The sequence below is a fragment of the Pogoniulus pusillus genome, chromosome 12 (assembly GCF_015220805.1).
Source record: "Pogoniulus pusillus isolate bPogPus1 chromosome 12, bPogPus1.pri, whole genome shotgun sequence".
NCBI lineage: Eukaryota > Metazoa > Chordata > Aves > Piciformes > Lybiidae > Pogoniulus > Pogoniulus pusillus.
Window position 1 is genome coordinate 7,072,301 of NC_087275.1, and position 20,840 is coordinate 7,093,140.

The following is a 20,840-nucleotide window of genomic DNA, read 5'->3' on the forward strand; positions in this document are numbered from 1 at the left end:
GAGTACAAGGCAACAGTCAGCTCCCTCCTCCTGCTGGCTACAGCATTTCTAATATAAGCCAGGATGCCATTGGCTTTCTTTGGCACCTGGGCACACTGCTTGCTCATGTTCAGCTGCTTGTCAATTACAACCCCCAGGTCCCTTTCTGCCAGACAGCTTTCCAACCACACTGCCCCAAGCCTGTAGCATTGCTTGGGGTTGTTGTGGCCCAAGTGCAGGACCTGACATTTGGCCTTATTGAAGCTCACGCCATTAACACTGACACATTGATTCAATCTATCCAAGTCCCTCTGTAGAGTCTCTCTGCATGTGCAGATCAACACTGCCACCCAGACTGGTGTCATCTGAAAAGTTACTGATGACACACTCTATGTCTTCATTGAGATCATCAATAAATATATTAAAGAGAAGTGGTCCCAACACCAAATCTCGGGGACACCACTTGTGACCAGCTGCCTGCTGGATTTAACTCCATTTATCACCACTCTTTGGACCCTTTCATCCAGCCAGTGCTTTATCTACCAGAGCTGTGCTTGTCCAGGCCATGAGAAGACAGTTTGTCCAAGAGAATTCTGTGGGGAACAGTGTCAAAAGCTTTTTGAAAGTCTAGGTAGACAATATTCACAGCCTGTCCCTCAGCCAGTAGCTAGGTCATCTTGTCATACAAGGAGATCAGGTTCATCAGGCAGGACCTGCCCTTTATAGACCCATGCTGCCTGAACCTGTTCCCCTGGTTGTTCTCTATATGGTGTGTAATAGTGTTTGAGGTAACCTGCTCCATGGCCTTCCCTGGTACCAAGGCCAGACTGACAGCTCTATAGTTTCCCAGATCCTCCTTTCTTCCTTTCTTGTAGACAGGTGTCACATTTGCTACTCTCCAGTCCATTGACACCTCTCCAGTTAAGCAGGACTTCAGGTGAACAATGGAGAGTGGCATGGCAAGCACATCTGCCAACTCCTTCAGCACCCTTGGTGTAGCCCATCCGGCCCCATAGACTTAGAATCATAGAATCAACCAGGTTGGAAGAGACCTCCAAGATCATCCAGTCCAACCTAGCACCCAGCCCTATCCAGTAAACAAGACCATGGCACTGAGTGCCTCATCCAGGCTTTTCTTGAAGACCTCCAAGAACAGCAACTCCACCACCTCCCTGGGCAGCCCATTCCAATGGCAAATCACTCTCCCTGGGAAGAACTTCCTCCTAACACCCAGCCTATACTTTCCCTGGCACAATTTGAGACTGTGTCCCCTTGTTCTATTGCTGGTTGCCTGGGAGAAGAGGCCACTTGTGTGGGTCTAAGTGGTGCAGCAGACCAATGACCACTTTGTCACTTATTGTGATGACCTCATTCTGATTCCCCTCCCTGACTCTTAGTTCATCAGGCTGGGTGCAGGGCACTTCTAAAGATTGAGGCAAAGTAGGCATGAAGCACCTCAGCCTTTTCCTCGTCCTTAGTCATTACGTTTCCCTCTGCAATCAATAAACATTGGAATGGTCTGCCCTGGGTAGTAGTGGAGTTACTATCCCTGGAGGTGTTTAAGCAGCATGTGGACTTGACACCTAGGGACTTGGTTTAGGACTGACCCTAAACTGGGTCAAAGGTTGGACTGGATGATTTTTGAGGTCTCTTCCAACTGGGTGTTTTCTGTGATTCTGCAATATTAACACAGTTGGTAACATTAAGCAGAAACAAAGGTGTGTTGACTTTATCTAGTCACGATCAATCAAAGATGTCAAAAATTACTGAAGTGTTTTGCAACAGCTATGTGTCTTCACAAAAGAAAGTAAAGCCATCTTCTCCAGGCACATGTGAAGATAACCTGACTTCTAGTCATTCTTAGAAATGCAGACCACATAAAGTCCTTTCTTAAGCCACGTATTTGTCCATGTTTGTGTACTCAGGACAAGTAACAAAAGCATAGTTCTGCTAACGATGCTAGCTTCTTCACTCATTGCTAATACCACTCTAGATTAGGAGTACAAAGCATAAAGCAGTCACACTCCAGTGACCAGATGCTGTGTTGATACCAGGCATCCCAGACCACCTGTTTTCACATCCTTACACACTTTAGTCTGTCATTCAAAAGAGCCTTGTGCTGCAATTTGGCACCATGTACGACTATCGCTCTGGCAGTGAGCCAGACTGAAGCACAATGCTCTCTATCTCTCAGCAAAATGTAAGCAAAGCTATGCAAAGCAAAACTTCTTTTTTTTTTTTTTTATATATAAGCATCTGTTTGTAGAGAATAAAAGAGGAGGAGGAAGATGACTGATGGAAAATAGATGAGATGGTTAAAACTCTGCAGTTACTCCATAATCTGTTCTTGTTAACATTTGAAATTTTCTAGTTCCTAACCATCTCAGACACTCTGTTTCTCATCATTCTCCAGACGAGCCACAAAACACATGCTCATCACAGCACCCATGAGCTTGCTGCAAAACCAAGGCTCAGAACGAGAGAACACAGCCTCAAGCTACGCCAGGGGAAATTTAGGCTCGAGGTGAGGAGAAAGTTCTTCACTGAGAGAGTCATTGGACACTGGAATGGGCTGCCCAGGGAGGTGGTGGAGTCGCCGTCCCTGGAGCTGTTCAAGGCAGGATTGGACGTGGCACTTGGTGCCATGGTCTAGCCTTGAGCTCTGTGGTAAAGGGTTGGACTTGATGATCTGTGAGGTCTCTTCCAACCTTGGTGATACTGTGATACAAGCAGCCTCACTCTTTGTTAATATGGTTCTTAGAGGTAAGAAAAGATAACAACCTCTCTCTTACACACCAGGAAAATCTTCACAATATTGTAGCTTCCTGGATCACAGTCTAAGTTTTGGCTGAGACACTTCTGTCTGTAAAATTTCACATGGATGCGTAGATGCACAAACTGTTGACTAGCTTATGAATAGTAAATCTGCATTTGCAGAAGACAAAGACCTTTTGTCTAAGGCTTCTGCATCTCAGCAGAGGAGGAAGTCCATGCAGTGTGAAGCTCAGCTCTGTGTGGCATCTAGAAACCCTGAAGGAATGGCAAAATTGTTTGATTTTTTTCCCCCAGGCAAATCGAAGTCACAGATGGAAAAGCCTGATGTGTACTAGATCAAAGCAAATAGCAAACCTACAGCACACTGCCTCACACTGCACTTCTTCAGTGCTCTTTTCCCAAACTCTCTAGCACTTTTCAATGCCATTCACAGGATCACAGGATATCAGGGGTTGGAAGGCACCCGAGGAGACCATCAAGTCCAACCTATCACCTAGCCCTGTTCAATCAACTAGACCATGGCACTAAGTGCCTCAGCCACTCTTTTCTTGAACACCTCCAGGGACAGTGACTCCACCACGTCCCTGGGCAGCCCATTCCCATGCCAATCACTCTATCTGGCAACAACTTCCTCCTAACATCCAGCCTATATCTCCCCTGCCACAACTTGAGATTGTGTCATGCCATTAAATATTACAGGCCACAGTTATTTAATCACTGTGCTTTTCACCTTATTTCTACCATATGCAGCCTTAGTCCATAGGAAAGGGGTGAGGGGGAAAAGCTAATTGTCTTCTTTCACATACTGTTCTCATCTTGCCAAAAAAAATGTGGGGGAAAGCTTATTAACTACCTCTCAACCTTTTTTTGTTATTGCTGTAGCTATTTTTTTTCCTCTTTTTTTTTTTTTTAACTTAATGATGGTTTATATAACCTTTGGCCTTGTGTCTGGAAAAAAAAACCCTTGCTTTAAAAGCCAATTTTAACTTTTTTTCCCCTCTCTTTCAATATTTTATACATCTTATTAAGGGTAAATTTTCATCTTTACAAAGAAAAACTGAGTGCTCCTGTATCCTGGTCAACGCCATTCACATTAATCAAAGTCAGATTCAGTAAGGAGAAAACCAGAATGGCTCAAATTGGTACCACACTCTCAAGGCAAGACAAGTGCTACATTGAACAGAACAAGCAGCCAAGAGTCAAGCTTCTGCTGAGTGCATGATGCTGTCGTTTTAAACAACCACATTTGCAATCACAAGTAAATAACGTTTTATTTCATCTTAATGAGTGTTTTGCAATATCTTGTGTTGTAATTCCCATAAAGTGGTCACAGAATATCAAACTAATAGATGAGGAAGAAAATTTTGTGGATTCTCTAATAGGACTGGCTATCAAACTAATTATGAGTCATTAGACAAGCTCTCACAAGGCTTGTGCATGACATGTTTAACTGTAATCAGAGGCTAATAAAGTTCAGAAACAAATTCTATCAGAGAGAAGAGCCTTCAAAAGAGATGTGGGAGATTCTATTGAAAACTTTAAATTAGATATAGATTAGTCACAAATCACTGAGAGAGCTTAATAAGAAATAAAAATCAACTTCTCCAGCCCAGGAGCTTCTTGTCAATACACGGCTCACTAATGTGTGACACGATCAACATTTCAATGTGTTCCACCCCACATGTCCAATAATACTCTGGATGAGTTAATATCCTATGTTCACCCTGTGCTTCAGTACTCAAACACTACTAAACACTCCAGCAAACATTATGGTACTAGAATTTGGGTGTTTTAATCACTCTGTCACTTCTGGACTACTACCAGTTAAAATATTTGCAGGAGTACTGTTAACGTTTGTTTCTGTCACATGAAAACAAATCACAAACATGGTCTGATCCAGGTTACTTTTATCACCGGGAGATTTCTATTTCTCTTCACCAGTCTTTGGATGAAAGCTAAAGTATATAATGTAATTTATATGGCATCATCATTCAAAACAAGTTTTCCCTTAGTTCACCTCAGACAATTTTCCTATAGTCTTTTACTCTCCAGCCAGATTATAAAGGAATTCAGATCTCCTGAATACGGCATAGCTTTCTCCATTCTTTTCAGCTTGAAAGACAGGGTTCACTTGTCATAGAAAATCATAGAATCATAGAATCAAACAGGATGGAAGAGACCTCCAAGATCATCCAGGCCAACCTAGCATCCAGCCCTAGCCAATCAACCAGACCATGGCACTAAGTGCCTCAGCCAGGCTTTGCTTCAACACCTCCAGGGATGGTGACTCCACCTCCTCCCTGGGCAGCCCATTCCAATGCCAATCACTCTCTCTGCCAACAACTGCCTCCTAACATCCAGCCTAGACCTCCCCTGGCACAACTTGACACTTGTTCTGTTTCTGGTTGCCTGGCAGAAGAGACCAAACCCCACCTGGCTACAGCCTCCCTTCAGGTAGTTGTAGACATTAATGAGGTCCCCCACTGAGCCTCCTCTTCTCCAGGCTAAACAACCCCAGATATCCCTCAGCCTCTCCTCATAGGGCTGTGCTCCAGGCACAGCTTCATTGTCCTTCTCTGGACACATTCCAGTAGCTCAACATCTTTCTTGCACTGAGGAGCCCAGAACTGGACACAGGACTCAAGATGTGGCCTGACCAGTGCTGAGTACAGGGACAGAATAACCTCCTTGTCCCACTGGCCACACTCTTCCTGATCCAGGTCAGGATGCCACTGGCTCCCCTGGCCACACTGCTGGCTCATGTTCAGGTACTATCTACCAGTTTCTATGAGTTTCTCTGATAATTTGAACTTACTTACATGTCATCTTACTACTTTAAGAACAAAACAAAGCAAACAAACAAAAAACCCTCAAACTTTGAGTCAAAACCAGAAACAACATGTCTCTGACTCATCTGAAACTCCAATGTGAGATGTGATTTTTATGCCTTCAATAGACTCAGCTCTTGCAAGAATCAAGTAATTTATGTTTCAGAAGAGTATTTGTGCACATATTTTGCATATAAGAGCTAAAGAAATCTCATTTAATATGCTGTTATTCACTCAGAGCTACCTTATGTTTTCATAGCTCCTTCACCTCCAACTTCTGTGCAACAAATTTCCCAGTAGGTTTCCTAGCAGCTGCTGCAGCTTTAACTGAACTCAGACTCACAGAAAGCAAACATGCTCCGTACCAAAGCTGTACATGAGAAAAGACACTGCCAACAGCCCACCTAGATGTCTCACATCTAATGTCCACTTTTTCCTCAAATACCTGCCTAGTTTCAGGTATGGAACTGTTGGAGGGTAGGAGAGCCCTGCAGAGGGACCTTGACAGGCTGGATGGGTGGGCAGAGGCCAATGGGATGAGATTTAATGAGGCCAATTGCAGGGTTCTATACTTTGGCCACAACAACCCCAAGCAGCACTACAGGCTGGGGACAGAGTGGCTGGAGAGCAGCCAAGAAGAAAGGGACCTGGGGGTACTGGTAGGTAGTAGCTGAACATGAACCAGCAGTGTGCCCAGATGGGCAGGAGAGCAAACGGCATCCTGGACTGTATCAACAAGAGTGTGGCCAGTAGGACAAGGGAGGTTATTCTGCCCCTGTACTCAGCATTGGTCAGGCCACACCTTGAGTGTTGTGTCCAGTTCTGGGCTCCTCAATTCAAGAGAGATGTTGAGATACTGGAATGTGTCCACAGAAAGGCGACAAAGCTGGTGAGAGGCCTGGAGCACAGCCCTGTGAGGGGAGGCTGAGGGAGATGGGGTTGTTTAGCCTGAAGAAGAGGAGGCTCAGGGGGGACCTCATTGCTGTCCACAACCTGAAGGGAGGTTTTAATCAGATGGGGGTTGGTCTCTTCTGCCAGGCAACCAGAAACAGAACAAGGGGACACAGTCTCAAGTTGTGCCAGGGGAAGTACAGGGTGGATGTTAGGAGGAAGTTAGGATGTTAGGATGTCAGAGAGAGTGATTGGCATTGGAATGGGCTGCCCAGAGAGGTGGTTGAGTCACCGTCCCTGGAGGTGTTGAAGCAAAGCCTGGCTGAGGCACTTAGTGCCATGGTCTGGTTGACTGGACAGGGCTGGGTGCTAGGTTGGACTGGCTGATCTTGGAGGTCTCTTCCATCCTGTTTGATTCTATGATTCTAATTCTTGCATAGCACACCCTCTAGAGGATAAAATACACAGCATGTCAGCGGAAGGAGAAGGGTAAAGGACAACTTACCTACATATTAGAGAAATCATTATCTGCAGCTGAAAATATAATTACTGGTTTAGGCAGTTAATTTTCAATGATGGATTTGTTAAACAATAGGATAGGCTCAATCTATTAGAACAGAAGATGTCAGACTGAAATATTGCTAATGAGTGGCTTTGTGCTATATGCTACACCCTAAGTAGAAGTCAAGCTGGTTGGGTGCTGAAGCAAAACTGAGAGCTTTCTCAGTATGTAATCAGTGCTCTGTCAATATATCATTAATCAAAACTAAACAACACTAATTAAAGTTTTGCTTTATGTAGCATGCAAGCAATAAGTACAGTTTGAATGCCATTTTCTCACTTCTTCTGCTACACTGGTAGTTTTTAAACATTTCAAGAGTGTCATTTCTGTAGGTATAAAATTCTGTATCAGAGGGGAATAGTATACAAGCATAGAATCTTGAAGTATCTTTAAGATCTTTAAAGAATCTTTAAGAATAAAGTATTCTTAACAGCTGCTAGTTTAGGGAACAAGGCAACATAACCCCAGATTTGAATTTTTAGACTTTTTTAATGCAAAAGAGGTATTTATAAATGATTCAAGCAGGTGCAGCTTAGAGAGATGCACAGCATTTGATAATACTTCAGAATGTGAGATAGACTGACTTTGAGATTTCTGAAGGCTTGATTTGACTTTTTTACCACTTTGTCTTACACTTCAGTGCAGTCTCAACTTCTCTGACTATTTGGCATCTAGTTCTGGAGCCACCAACACAAGAAGGATGTGGATGTGCTGGAGTGTGTCCAGAGAAGGGCCACAAGGATGATCAGAGGGTTGCAGCAGCTCTGCTATAAGGACAGAATGAAAGAGTTGGGGGTGTTCAGTCTGCAGAAGAGGAGGCTCCCAGGTGTCCTTCTTGTGGCCTTCCAGTATCTGAAAGGGACCTACAAAAAAGCTGGGGAGGGACATTTTAGGATATCAGGGAGTGACAGGACGAGGGGGAATGGAGCAAAGCTGGAGGTGGGGAGATTCAGACTGGTCATGAGGAGGAAGTTGTTGAGCATGAGAGTGGTGAAAGGCTGGAATGGGTTGCCCAGGGAGGTGGTTGAGGCCCCTTGCCTGGAGGTGTTTAAGGCCAGGCTGGATGAGGCTGTAGCCAGCCTGATCTAGAGCAGGGTGACCCTGCCCATGGCAGGAACTAGATGATCCTTGTGGTCCCTTCCAACCCTGATTCTATGATTGATTCTATGATTCTGGTTTTCAGTGTTACCAGTAAGGACATGGTAAATATGAACCATTTCTTTTTCTTCTCCTCACCGACCATTGCTCTGCAAGCTTAGCCCTTAGCTCATTTAGTTGAAGGAACCAAAAATCCTCTTGTAACCTGGCCTAAGAAATAGAATCTAAGAAATGCATCTGGTTCATTGGCAAAAAGACTTTTCAGTAGGATGTACATTTTATTGAAATGAAAGCTACTCTTGTCTATTTCAGATGTCTTTTAGATGTCTGTTTCAGTTTGTGGTGTCCATCAAACTTGGTCACATTTCACTAGTACAAGAATGGCAACTTTTTGCTCATTGACAGTGATGTTGTGAGAAACATTTATGAGCATTTTAGCATCTTGAATAAGAGAACTGCTACATAAACATAGTTTCTATTAAGCTGATAGAAGCATTTTCCTAAACTAATAGTACTGTAAAGTTTTGAGTTTATTTGCTTAGCTTCAAGAAGTCTCTTCAGGGAAGATTATACTTGGTCTCATAAGTCAGAGTGAAGTGTTCAGAGCTGTATCTCTGCATAATAACTTCTTTGTAAAAGGAGTAAGGTGCCCCATATTCATCATCATCATTCACTTGTGTTACTCAAAGACTGAAATATGCAAGTAGCAGAGCAACAAAGAAGAAAATAACTTTTATGAAAGGCATCCTTCTGTAGAGTGATGGATAAATGGAGTAGGACTCCTTTTTTTTCCCCCAAGGCAGTTATAATGAAGTTGGATAATTTACAGGAGGAATGAATTTGGTTTACTGTCTTCTGTACACAGAAATTCTTTCATTGAGAGCTCCTCTTAACAGCTATAGCTACAGTCTCGTGGCAATGAATTGACTCTATGACAAACTTAGTATAGAAAATAATTGAAATGAAGCATCATACCTCTCCATACTAGGCTGTTATTATGGAGGTTCTTATCTGGAATCATCATGCTGAGGCAGAGAGGGAAAAAAAAGAATTAATAAGCTATCTCATTTTTAGAAGTGGAGAAGAAATCAATGAGGTAGTGCTTTTCATTTCTATTTCCATTAAGAGGTATCTGACCTTACTTGCCACATCTCTGAAAAGAGACTCTTAAGAGAGAAAATATTCACTGTCCAACGTGGAAACACTTTATTGCATATTGATATCAGTCTGTAATAATTAAGAGTGGCAATGGCATTTTCATTTCAAGAACGTGACTGATTTATCAATCATCTCTTGGGGGAAAACAAACAAACAAACACAACTCCAGTGGCATCTTTCACTGATCACTGAAATGTACACAGAAATAAAAAGCTGTAGCAATCACATCCTGCCTTTCTCCTCCTATCCTATTCAGGTTTATATCTTTGGGGTTTGATTCAGTTTAAAACTCTTACTGCAATTCTTCTTCCACCAATCTTAACACACTTACTCAGGAGTTGGGATTTTCCCTCCCTCCCCATGCTATAGCCTGTCACAGTGGTCCAACCATGTCTCTCTGTGCTGAATAGCTTGAAGGCCAAGTAAGGAGTGTGATAACAGGGCAACAATTTGCCTCTGTAGTATTAAATAGTGGCATTCACTGGAAAAGGCAATATTTAAATATTTGAAGAAATCAAGAGAGTGAACCAGTGGTAGGGTTCACAGAATCAGAGAATCAGTCAGGGTTGGAAGGGACCACAAGGAGCATCTAGTTCTAACCCCCCTGCCAGAAGCAGGGACACCCTTTCCTGGATAAGGGTGGCCAGAGCCTTATTCAGCCTGGCCTTAAACACCTCCAGACATGGGGCCTCAACCACCTTCCTGGGCAACCCATTCCAGGGCCTCACCATTCTCATGCTCAACAATTTCCTCCTCATGTCCAGCCTGAACCTACCCATCTCCAGCTTTGCTCCATTCCCCCATGTCTTGTCACTACCTGATAGCCTAAAAAGTCCCTCCCTGGCTTTTTTGTAGGCCCCCTTCAGACACTGGAAGGCCACAAGAAGGTCATCTGGGAGCCTCCTCCAGCCTGAACAGCCCCAACTCCTTCAGTTTGTCCTCATAGCAGAGCTGCTGCAGCCCTCTGAGCATCCTCATTGCCTTTCTCTGGACACACTCCAGCACGTCCACATCCTTCTTGTCATGGGGGCTCCAGAACTGGATGCAGTACTCCAGGTGGGGTCTCACCAGAGCACAGTAGAGGGGGAGAATCACCTCCCTCCACCTGCTGGCCACACTTCTCCTGATGCAGCCCAGGCTCTGGTTGGCTTTCTGGGCTGCAAGTGCACACTGCTGGCTCCTGTTGAGCTTCTCATCCACCAGCACCCCCAAGTCCCTCTCCTTAGGGCTGCTCTCCAGCCACTCACTGCCCAGCCTGGATTTGTGCCTGACATTGCCCCGACCCAGATGCAGGACCCTGCATTTGGGTTGGGGTATTTGAAAGCATAAAACGTGAAAGTAACCCAAACTTTCAAACACTGATTTAACTTTATGGAGGAAGAAGAGCAGATGAAAAGAAGGGGTAATTGTCCCACTACTATTAGTCACCTTTTCAGCTTACTTCATTCGTTATTTAGTCTCCATAATATCTCTCAAGATAAGGGGGGGAAAAAAAAACCAAACAAACCAATCCACAATTTCCTCTGAAGGACAATTCTAAAATGTTGTGATTTGGGTTTTTCCCATACATTCTTCACTGAATATGGGAAGCCTGAGGAACCTGGACAGCTAATTCATGTACCTGGTGACATAATTTAATAATTTGCTCTGAAATGACAAAAAAAATCACCCATTTCAGCAAGCACTGGGAGATGTTGTGGTGATGGGCATAACACAGAAACAAACAGCAGTGCATTTCTCATGCCATCCAACTATTCTGAAAAATTAAAGGGTCAAAAAAGCAAAGGTAATTAATCTCATAGCAGATTTTTCTCTGTGACAATGGTAAGTTGGTGTACAGATGCATGCAGAAAGCATATAAATGTGTGTGTGCATTTGTACATGAATATACATACGGACATGCAGAAGTAAGAATCATAGAATCAGCCAGGTTGGAAGAGACCTCTAACATCATCCAGTCCAACCTAGCACCCAGCCCTACCCACTCAACTAGACCATAACACTAAGTGCCTCATCCACTCTTTTCTTGAGCACCTCCAGAGACGGTGATTCCACCACATCCCTGGGCAGCCCATTCCAATGCCAATCACTCTCTCTGCCAACAACTTCCTCCTAACATCCAGCCTAGACTTCCCCCAGCACAACTTGAGACTGTGTCCCCTTGTTCTATTGCTGGTTGCCTGGCAGAAGAGACCAACCCCCACCTGGCTACAGCCTCCCTTCAGGTAATTGTAGACAGCAATGAGGTCCTCCCTGAGCCTCCTCTTCTGCAGGCTGCACACTCCCAGCTCCCTCAGCCTCTCCTCATAGGGTTTGTGTTCCAGGCCTCTCACCAGTTTCATCACCCTTCTCTGGACACGTTCCAGCACCTCAACATCTCTCTTGAATTGCGGGGCCCAGATTTTATATGGCTGCCTCAAACACAGCCTTCTTTCATACATGTTCTGTTTTATATCTTAAAAGGATAATAAGATCATAACCTTCTTCAGATGTGCCAGACACACAGCTCTAGCAGTCCTGTCATACACTTATGGATATAAAATACAAGCCTATCTGTGACATTGAGCTCATAAAAATGGGCTTTATACTTCCAGGATGCCCTTGTGCATTCTTTTCCACAAAGCACACAAGGAATGCAGTGAGCAGCTCTTAGATTTAAGTATTTTAAGACCAAAAGGGTGCATAGATCATCTGTGTGTAATGTAGGATGACTGAATAAAGGAGGATGTTACTCCCCCTAAAACGCATTAGTATTATTCCAGGATTTTCACATTGTATCAGCTTGAAGCAGGTTAGAGTATTTTGGTGAGAAGGACTAGATCATAGGCTGTGAAATCAAAACAAGACTGCTGTCTACTTCACTCATAGGCTTGCTGAGATGTATAAAAATATAAGTCAAAACATAGATAAGACACTTGGCACCACTCTCACTTGGTCTGCAGCTCCCTAACCTCACCCTCCATTTTGGGCTAATCCACTTTGCTTCCTAACCCCCCTGGCTGAACCTCCATTCTTCCTTGGGACTGGGGAAAGGTTGAGAGGGGTAGGGGGAAGGTGTAGGGGCAGTTGAGAGCCTCTCCTGGGGACTCAGGTTTCTGGAAGGGTTGTTGTGTTTCTGTATTACCTTTTACCTTGTATATTTCTGTCTATAACTGTAAATATCTGCTTGTATATTGTGCTAGCTGTAAATATAAGCTTCATTCATATTTCCGGAGCTGGCTGAGCCTAGTCTGGGTATAAGACTTCCTCCTCCTGCTCCCAGAGAAGCCCTAATCATATCTTTCATCATTATTGTTGTCACTGATCAGACATTTGTAGCATCTATAAACTACAGTGCAAAAAACAGCTCACAAAATTTTGTCCTTTTGCAAGTTGGCCAGCACAAACAAATTTTCTTCTAAATGGACAGAGACAATAACCTCCAGTTATGGCCCCTCTACAGTGGTACACATATCACTCTTCTGTTGTTGCTCTTTTATCAGGCCTTTTACATGTTAAGGAGTAGCTGTTGAAGAATGAGGAATAAACCAGAAGAAATAAATAATATTAAGCAGCTCTCATGGAATGTCCAGGAAAGTATTTCTTCCAAAAAGATGATGCACTATAAAACATGACTAGCTTATCACATATGACAAATATAAGAGATATCAACCCCAAAATTTGTGCTTAAGACTCAGTGATTTCAGAAGACACTTTACATGAACAAAAGAGGTAATACTGCATTGGAAACTGTTGTGACCTCAGAGATACTGCTGCCTGGCAACTGGTTGCCAGTTAGGTTCTCCATGGCCCCTTGGGGAACTGTCAGAATCACAGACTGGTTTTGGTTGGAAGGGACCTTTTAAGGTCATCTAGTCCAACCTCTTTGCAGTGGGCAGAGACATCTTCAACTAGATCACGTTGCTGAAGAGCCCTGTCCAACATGACCTGGAATGTTTACAAGGATGGGGCATCTACCACCTCTCTGGACAACTTAGGCCAGTGTTTCACCACACTCAGTATAAAATATTTAGTCCTTACATTTAGTCTAAATCTCTCCTCTTTTAGTTTAAAATCACTACTTATTACCCTGTTGCAACAGGCTCTGCTAAGAAGATTGTCTCTGCCTTTATTATAGCCCCCACCCTGATTACAGACATTATCACCTCAGTCTTTAGAAGCAGACTACACCATTAATAGATCTGCATTTTATGATGATAAAAGAAACAATGTGGCCACCACTGTTTTAGTCTTTCATACTTATCACTCACAGTGGCATATGAATCTCTAAATTTGAAAGAGAGAGAGAGAGGGAGGGAGAAAGAATTTGTGTTAACAATGAGGTAGGAGTTAACAACTCTTTTTCTTCCCTTCCAGCACTCTTTGGCCAGACTGACTGTCAAGAACTCAAATCCAGCATCTTCCATTTGTTATAAAAGAGGCTGTAGAAGATGTACCTTACTGAACCCACCCAACATAGTCAAAACAGGGTTTACCTTGACATATTTTACTGCTTTCTAAACACATGATGATAAACTAGCAGGAGATAAGTAATACTGGGTGAGCTCTCATAAAAATATATACTGAAAATATACAGACCTTTCCAGACAATGTGTGGTCACACTTGTAAGGCCAGCAAGGTGTGTGAGGCTTTTCAGGGACAACATCTGATACTAGGCCCCAGAATGGACTAAAGAAAGTAACACTCATCAGCAATAAGATGAGGTGAATGCTTTGGGATGACTTCAGACAAGGAAGAATCTGGAAGAAAAGACTGGATGAGGCACTTAGTGCCACAGTCTAGTTGATTGGCTAGGGCTGGGGGATAGGTTGGACTGGATGATCTTGGAGGTCTCTTCCAAACTGGTTGATTCTATGATTCTATGAATCAGTCCTTAGGGGAAATAACAACTCTGTCATGTCCTTCACAATGCTGCTTGTCAATTTTTTGAGTATTGATTATTGAACACTGATCAATTATTTCAGTTCACTTACTTAATTTCCCCTCTTTGCAAAACATGTGTGAATCAAGCCAACAGATATCCATTTGATGGAAGAAACCAGAGGTTGGGAATATCCTAGTGCATATATTGTAACATAACCTTGGCTTTTATTGCCCTTTCTTAAAAGAGAACAATTGGCATGTCTCAGCAGGTTGCAATGTCCATGTGCAAGAAACCAAAGTCACAAAGTGGCTATAAATGTCTTTGGAGATTGATCTAGAGAATCTAGTTTTGGTATTATCTTTTCAGAAAACACTTCTCAACTGTGCTGGAAGCCAAAAGGATCAGTCTTTTGTATATGGTTTTCAAATCTCCATTCTTATTCTGAATTAATTTCTATCATAAAACCAGCTTACACTAGCTGAAATAGAAGGTGTATGAAAGTAAAAGTTTGATAATCAATTTACTTCTCGTTAAAACACTTTACTGAAGAAATGTAATCAAAATGAAGTAAGGTGACAGTGGAGCAGCAGCAAGACGATCAGCTTCAGACACCTCTTTTTGTTGACAGAGTGGATAAAAAGGTAATTGGATTAGTTTGAACACATGATACCTGAGTAGCAGAAGCATAATCCAACCTCTCATGTTGAGCTACACAAGTGTTACTTGACCCTTCTTTCCTTGCATGCATTTCTATTATATTGAATAAATGATAAAGAGAACTAAAGATTTGGGCTGTCACACAGTTTCATAATCAGATGTCATACCACACAGAAAGTAGTCTGGGAAAGACATGCAATTAATAAAATAACTAGAATTTCAGTATGCTATCCACTGGATGTGAAAAATAACCTAAAATGATGGCCTTATAGTGGTTCATCTGTTAGTATCTTCATTAACTAGATGTAAAGTACCATTTTACTAAATTTGAAGGGGAAAAAAAGAAACTTAAACAAACTGCTTCATGTGCAGGAGCTACATAATGCTCTTGGAGTAACTGAGAATGCAGTGACAGAATCACAAATATTCATTAAATGTGATTTACAACTTATGTAAAGATATATCAAAAGTAGGTAAACCATGAGTCTAATATAAAATTGAATCATAGAATCACAGTTTCAACCAGGTTGGAAGAGACCTCCAAGATCATCCAGTCCAACCTAGCACCCAGCCCTACCCACTCAACTAGACCATGGCACTAAGTGCCTCATCCAGGCTTTTCTTGAACACCTCCTGGGATGGTGCCTCCACCACCTCCCTGGGCAGCCCATTCCAATGCCAATCACTCTCTCTGACAACAACTGCCTCCTAACATCCAGCCTAGACCTCCCCTGGAACAACTTGAGACTGTGTCCCCTTGTTCTGTTGCTGGTTGCCTGAGAGAAGAGATCAACCCCACCTGGCTACAGCCTCCCTTCAGGTAACTGTAGACAGCAATGAGGTCCCCCCTGAGCCTCCTCTTCTCCAGGCTGCACACCCCCAGCTCCCTCAGCCTCTCCTCACAGGGCTGTGCTCCAGGCCTCTCACCAGCTTTGTCACCCTTCTTTGGACACATTCCAATATCTCAACATCTCTCTTGATCTGAGGAGCCCAGAACTGGACACAGGACTCAATGTGTATTGCACTTGATCATACTAAATGCAGTGGTTGCAATGAGCCTTTTTATAATGCTATAAAATATTCCAATCTATTTTAAGAGCTTATATAAATAAAGTACCTACATGGATTCAACTAGAAAATACTGAAATACTCAGGGTTACAGCATATGGATCCTAGAAACTGTAATTTTAAAAGGCTTTGAATAAATTGAGCTTAACAGAGAGGATATTAGACTACTATGACAGTGACTAAGCAAAGTACTCTTTTTTATGTCTAGATTTAAGTGTGATTTTAAATTCATGCACAATTTAAAGCACATATGTGATGGTTTGGGTGTTTCCCACACACACACACTCACACTTAAGAAAATTACTCAGACTAGACTCAGCCAAGCAGGAAATTAGAGTGAAGCTGAGCACAATATACATGTAGCTATTTACAATCTATACAGCTATAGACAGAAATACACAAGTTGAAAAGTAATACAGAAACACAACAGCCCTCCCAGAAACCAGAGTCCCCAGGAGGGGCTCCCAACCACCCTTCCACCTCCTTTCCACCCCTCTACCTTATCCCAGACTTTGCCTTATGTTCAAGGTGAGTTCGGAGAATCAAGCAGGGGGGTTAGGAAGCAGAGGGATTAGCCACACAGCAGGGTAGAGCGAGAGAAGGGAGGCAGCCGAAGCCAAAGAGCCACTCTGTTATTTGTTTGTGTTCTTGATTTTATCTCAGGAAGCTGTTATGAAGGGGCCCAGTTGAAATCTGAGTTTGGGGCGAAATGCAATGAGGCCGATTTCAAAGTTATTAAATAATTTGTTAATATACACAAAATAATTCCCCCAAACTTACTCACAACTCTCCACACAAGTTCTTGGATGCAGTCAGCAGAACTGTCTTACAGAATGTCTCTATACAATGGAATATTGAAAGGGTTTAGGAATGTCTTTAACAGAGTCTGGAGGCTTCACTCACCGCTTGTGAGGCTGATTGAATTCCTTTAGCAACTTGAACACAGAGCTAAGAACACTCACCAGTCCTAATGGCTGTGGCCCAAAACAGGCAGGAAAATATCCAGCAGAAGCTCTGTGGTGAATTCCAGTGGGCTGCAAAGTGGAATCAGCTGCTGGCTGAGGTGGCTGAGGCCATGGGCAGGAGAGCAGCAGCTGAGCGAGGAGCGAAGGAGCAGGCAGCTCCTTACTCACCTGCTCACCCCTTTCACAGGGCAATGGCCGAGGCTAAGGGTCTCACTGGCCACACAATCACCTCTGGCAATCACCCAAATAGACCCAAACAAGGCAGACCCCACAGGCTGTTCTCTTCCAAACATGGGGGCACATTCGCCTTGCACGCCACAGGGGCGTGGGCCTCATGAAGCGCCCCTCAGGCAACCGGATCAAACCGGACTCGGGTGCCTGGGCTCCTCTGCCCTGTTCTCCCGCCTCTGGCTGCAGTGCAGACAGGCAGGTAAGTAAGACAGGACATGCTGAAGCCCGTTCTGTGTTCTTTAGGGCTATTCACCACACAAGCCTGTAAGTGCAGCAGCCATCACCACTGTTTCCTTCTCACAGCCTATAATCCAGTTCTTCCCACTAAAATATCTCAGCTAGGCTCAGCCTAGCACAGCATGCTAAATGGTTTGAGATACAAATATATGCAATTACTTTACTGTTTAGCTCATTTTTATACAGAATCATAGAAGCAGCCAGGGAAGGAAGGGACTACAAGGATCCTCTAGTTCCAACCCCCCTGCCATGGGCAGGGACACCCTACCCTAGAGCAGGCTGCCCACAGCCTCAGCCAGCCTGGCCTTAAACACCTCCAGCCATGGGGCCTCAACCACCTCCCTGGGCAACCCATTCCAGCCTCTCACCTCTCTCATGCTGAACAACTTCCTCCTCATGTCCCATCTCCAGCTTTTCTCCATCCCCCCTAGTCCTGTCACTCCCTAATACCCTGAAAAGTCCTTCCCCATCTTTTTGTAGCCTCCCTGTGCATTAGCAGCCACAACCATTTGTTTAAATTCATTCTGGATGGGCTGCATTTGCTGTGTGAGGCTAGAAACAGCACACAGATTTGCTCAGCCAATCAGAAAGAAACTGATCAATAATGATAGATTGATAATTTTTGACTCTGCTGCAACAACATCAGACTGAATGATTCTATCTACATCAACAATTTAATACAAGGAAAACAAAGTAGTAGTAAAAGCACATCATTACAGAATCAATTTTCTCTGACTCTGAGACCAGTTCTCTCAGAAAATGCTCATTTTCCCAAAGTGAATTTCCCAATCATCATTCCAGGCTGTTTCATACAAAGTTGGAGTTTTAACAGCATTAAGATAGAGTTTCCTGAGAGTGTCCTTGGAAATACATTTTTCATGTGCTTTCCACAGAGGAACAGAATTAAATTCTCTTACCTTTCAAAGAGAGGATGTAAAGCAGTCATATGCAAAGCCATTCTTCAGCTGAGGATGCTGGATATTGGTACTATTTTTCATTCCTTTCTTACTTCTTATTTCAGCCTTTTTTAAGCTGACATGACACTTTCCTTCTATCCAGAGAACTAAGCCAAGATTAGAAGTTGTTTTAAAAGGACTCCTTAATAGCTTTTCATTTCTGTGGTATGTCATAAATCACTCTAATTAAAAAACATGAGTAGATAAGTTAGAAAATGCTACTCACTCTTCAGGATAATTCTGTGTTAGGCCAGCAGCATTAAACACTACAATTAGTCTAATATGCTTCACTGTTGCCACATGTCAATTAAAAACATCCATGCTGCCAGCAAGGAAAGCCTTTTCTTGTCAAAGTCAGAGGCTGCAAGTAAGGGAGTGAGTCTCCACACGGTCAGCAGCACAGTCACAAAGAGGAAAGCAGACAAGTAAGTGACTAAGTATGCCTTGTTGGTTCATGTGTCTACCTCAGGCAATCTTTCTGAGCCATTCTGATGGCGCAGCTATTCTGCCATCACACAGCTGAGATATGGAGAGTAAGTTTCAGAGGTACAAAGCTGAAGTGACTAGTTGTGGTCCTGGTAGGGTATAAATCCTGCTGGGCAGGTGTAACCCTGGCTCTCCTCCTGTTGTGCTGGGGTCCAGGAGCAAGTCAGGTGAGCAAAGCCTTGAGGGCTAAGTGGCTTGGCACCTCGTGTCCGGTGTCTTCTGCTGCCTCACTGTGCCTGCGTGGTCAGAGGAGTCACAAAGCTTTGAATTCACTGGCCAGAGCAATGGTGCTAGAGCCTGTTGGCCAGTTTGATTTCAAAATCAAGTATATAAAGAGGGATGATTTAGAAACCAAGCCTTTCTGCATTTAGCTTTTTCTGTATTCAGCTTTTCTACACATGCCATTGTCTGCACGGAGCCTCTCTGCCTCTCCGCCTCTCCTCGTTTGTGGCTCGTTAAAGGTGGCCACCTGTTGCAGCTGATGCTAGTCAGCTCAGCACCTTCTTCCCTCTGTCTGAAATGTTTCTATTTTACCCTGATGTGCTAGTTTGAGCCTAGCTAGAATGTTTTGGTGAGAAGAACTAGATTACAGGCTGTGAAAGAGAAACAATGGTGATGTCTACCTCGCTGATAGGCTTGCTGAGATGTACAAGAACAAGAATCAAAACACAGATAAGGCACTGCTTCTGCTGGGGAACTCCATGCTGCATCTCTCTCTCTCTAGCCTCTCTGCCATCTCTCTGATTAATCCACTTTGCCTCCTAACCCCTGGCCAAACCTCCATTCTTTCTTGGGACTGGGGCAAGGTTGACAGGGGGGGAGAAGAATTTGAAAGGGTGGTTGGGAGCCCCTCCTGGGGACTGAGATTTCTGGGAGGGTTGTTGTGTTTCTGTATTACCTTTTACCTTGTATATTTCTGTCTATAACTGTATATACTGTAAATATCTGCTTGTATATTGTGCTAAGCTGTAAATAATAAGCTTCATTCAATTTCCAGAGCTGGCTGAGTCTAGTCTGGGTGATTTAACAAAGTGTGGGGGGGCAGGGAACACCCAAACCATCACACCTGGGATCATCATTAGTTTGAAAGCATCTCTGATACAGGAGACTTACTCAGGGACCGAAAGAGTCATGAGTACATCTGCTGGAGTGAATGCAAAGACTCCATAAACATAGTTAGAATTTTTACTGTTCTTGCATTCCTATTTTCCAAGTTCTGATTTACTAAATTCTCTCTCAGTCTCTCTTCTCCAGACTAAAGAGCCTCAGGTCCCTCAGTCTCTCCTCATAAGCTATGCCCTCTTGTCACCTAATCATCCTTGTAGCCCTCTGCTGGACCCTCTCCAGCAGATTCCTGTCCCTCTTCAACTGGGGAGCCCAAAACTGAAGGCAGTATTCAAGATGGGGTCTCACCAGGGCTGAGTAGAGGGGAAGGAGAACCTCCCTTGATCTGCTGGACACACTCTTCCTAATACACCCCAGGATCCCTTTGGCCTTCTTGGCCACAAGGTCACATTTCTGTGCCATGGGTAACTTGTTATCCACCAGGTCCCGCTCCACAGGACTGCTCAGGTCACCCCTGAGCCTCCTCTTCTCCAGGCTAAACAACCCCAGCTGCATCACCCTCTCCTCACAGGGCTGTGCTCCAGGCCCCTCACCAGCTTTGTCACCCTTCTCTGTACTTCCTCCTGATATCAAGCCTACTTTTGCCCCAATTTTAGCATTTATTGTAAGCTGGCTGGCTTCACTGCAGTCTGCCTGAATACAGCAACACAGCTATACACAGAGAGAATTGTAGAACTGCAGTTTAACAGGGCATGGCATAACACAGAGTAAAACAAAACGTGAAAACCAAGATCTAGGCATCAGAACAATTGCTCTTCATGTGTATGGACTGGAATTCCTATATACCTACTCACTACTAATAGATTTACTTTTTTTCTTCTCTAAGACAGATTGGTTTTTGAGGTCTTTGTACTTGTTGGATTTCTTTGGCAGCATATGCAGAACACAATGAACTATTGAGCAAAAAATACAGATTGCACTTGTGATTCATAAGCATTGCTATGAGAAACTGATTCTGC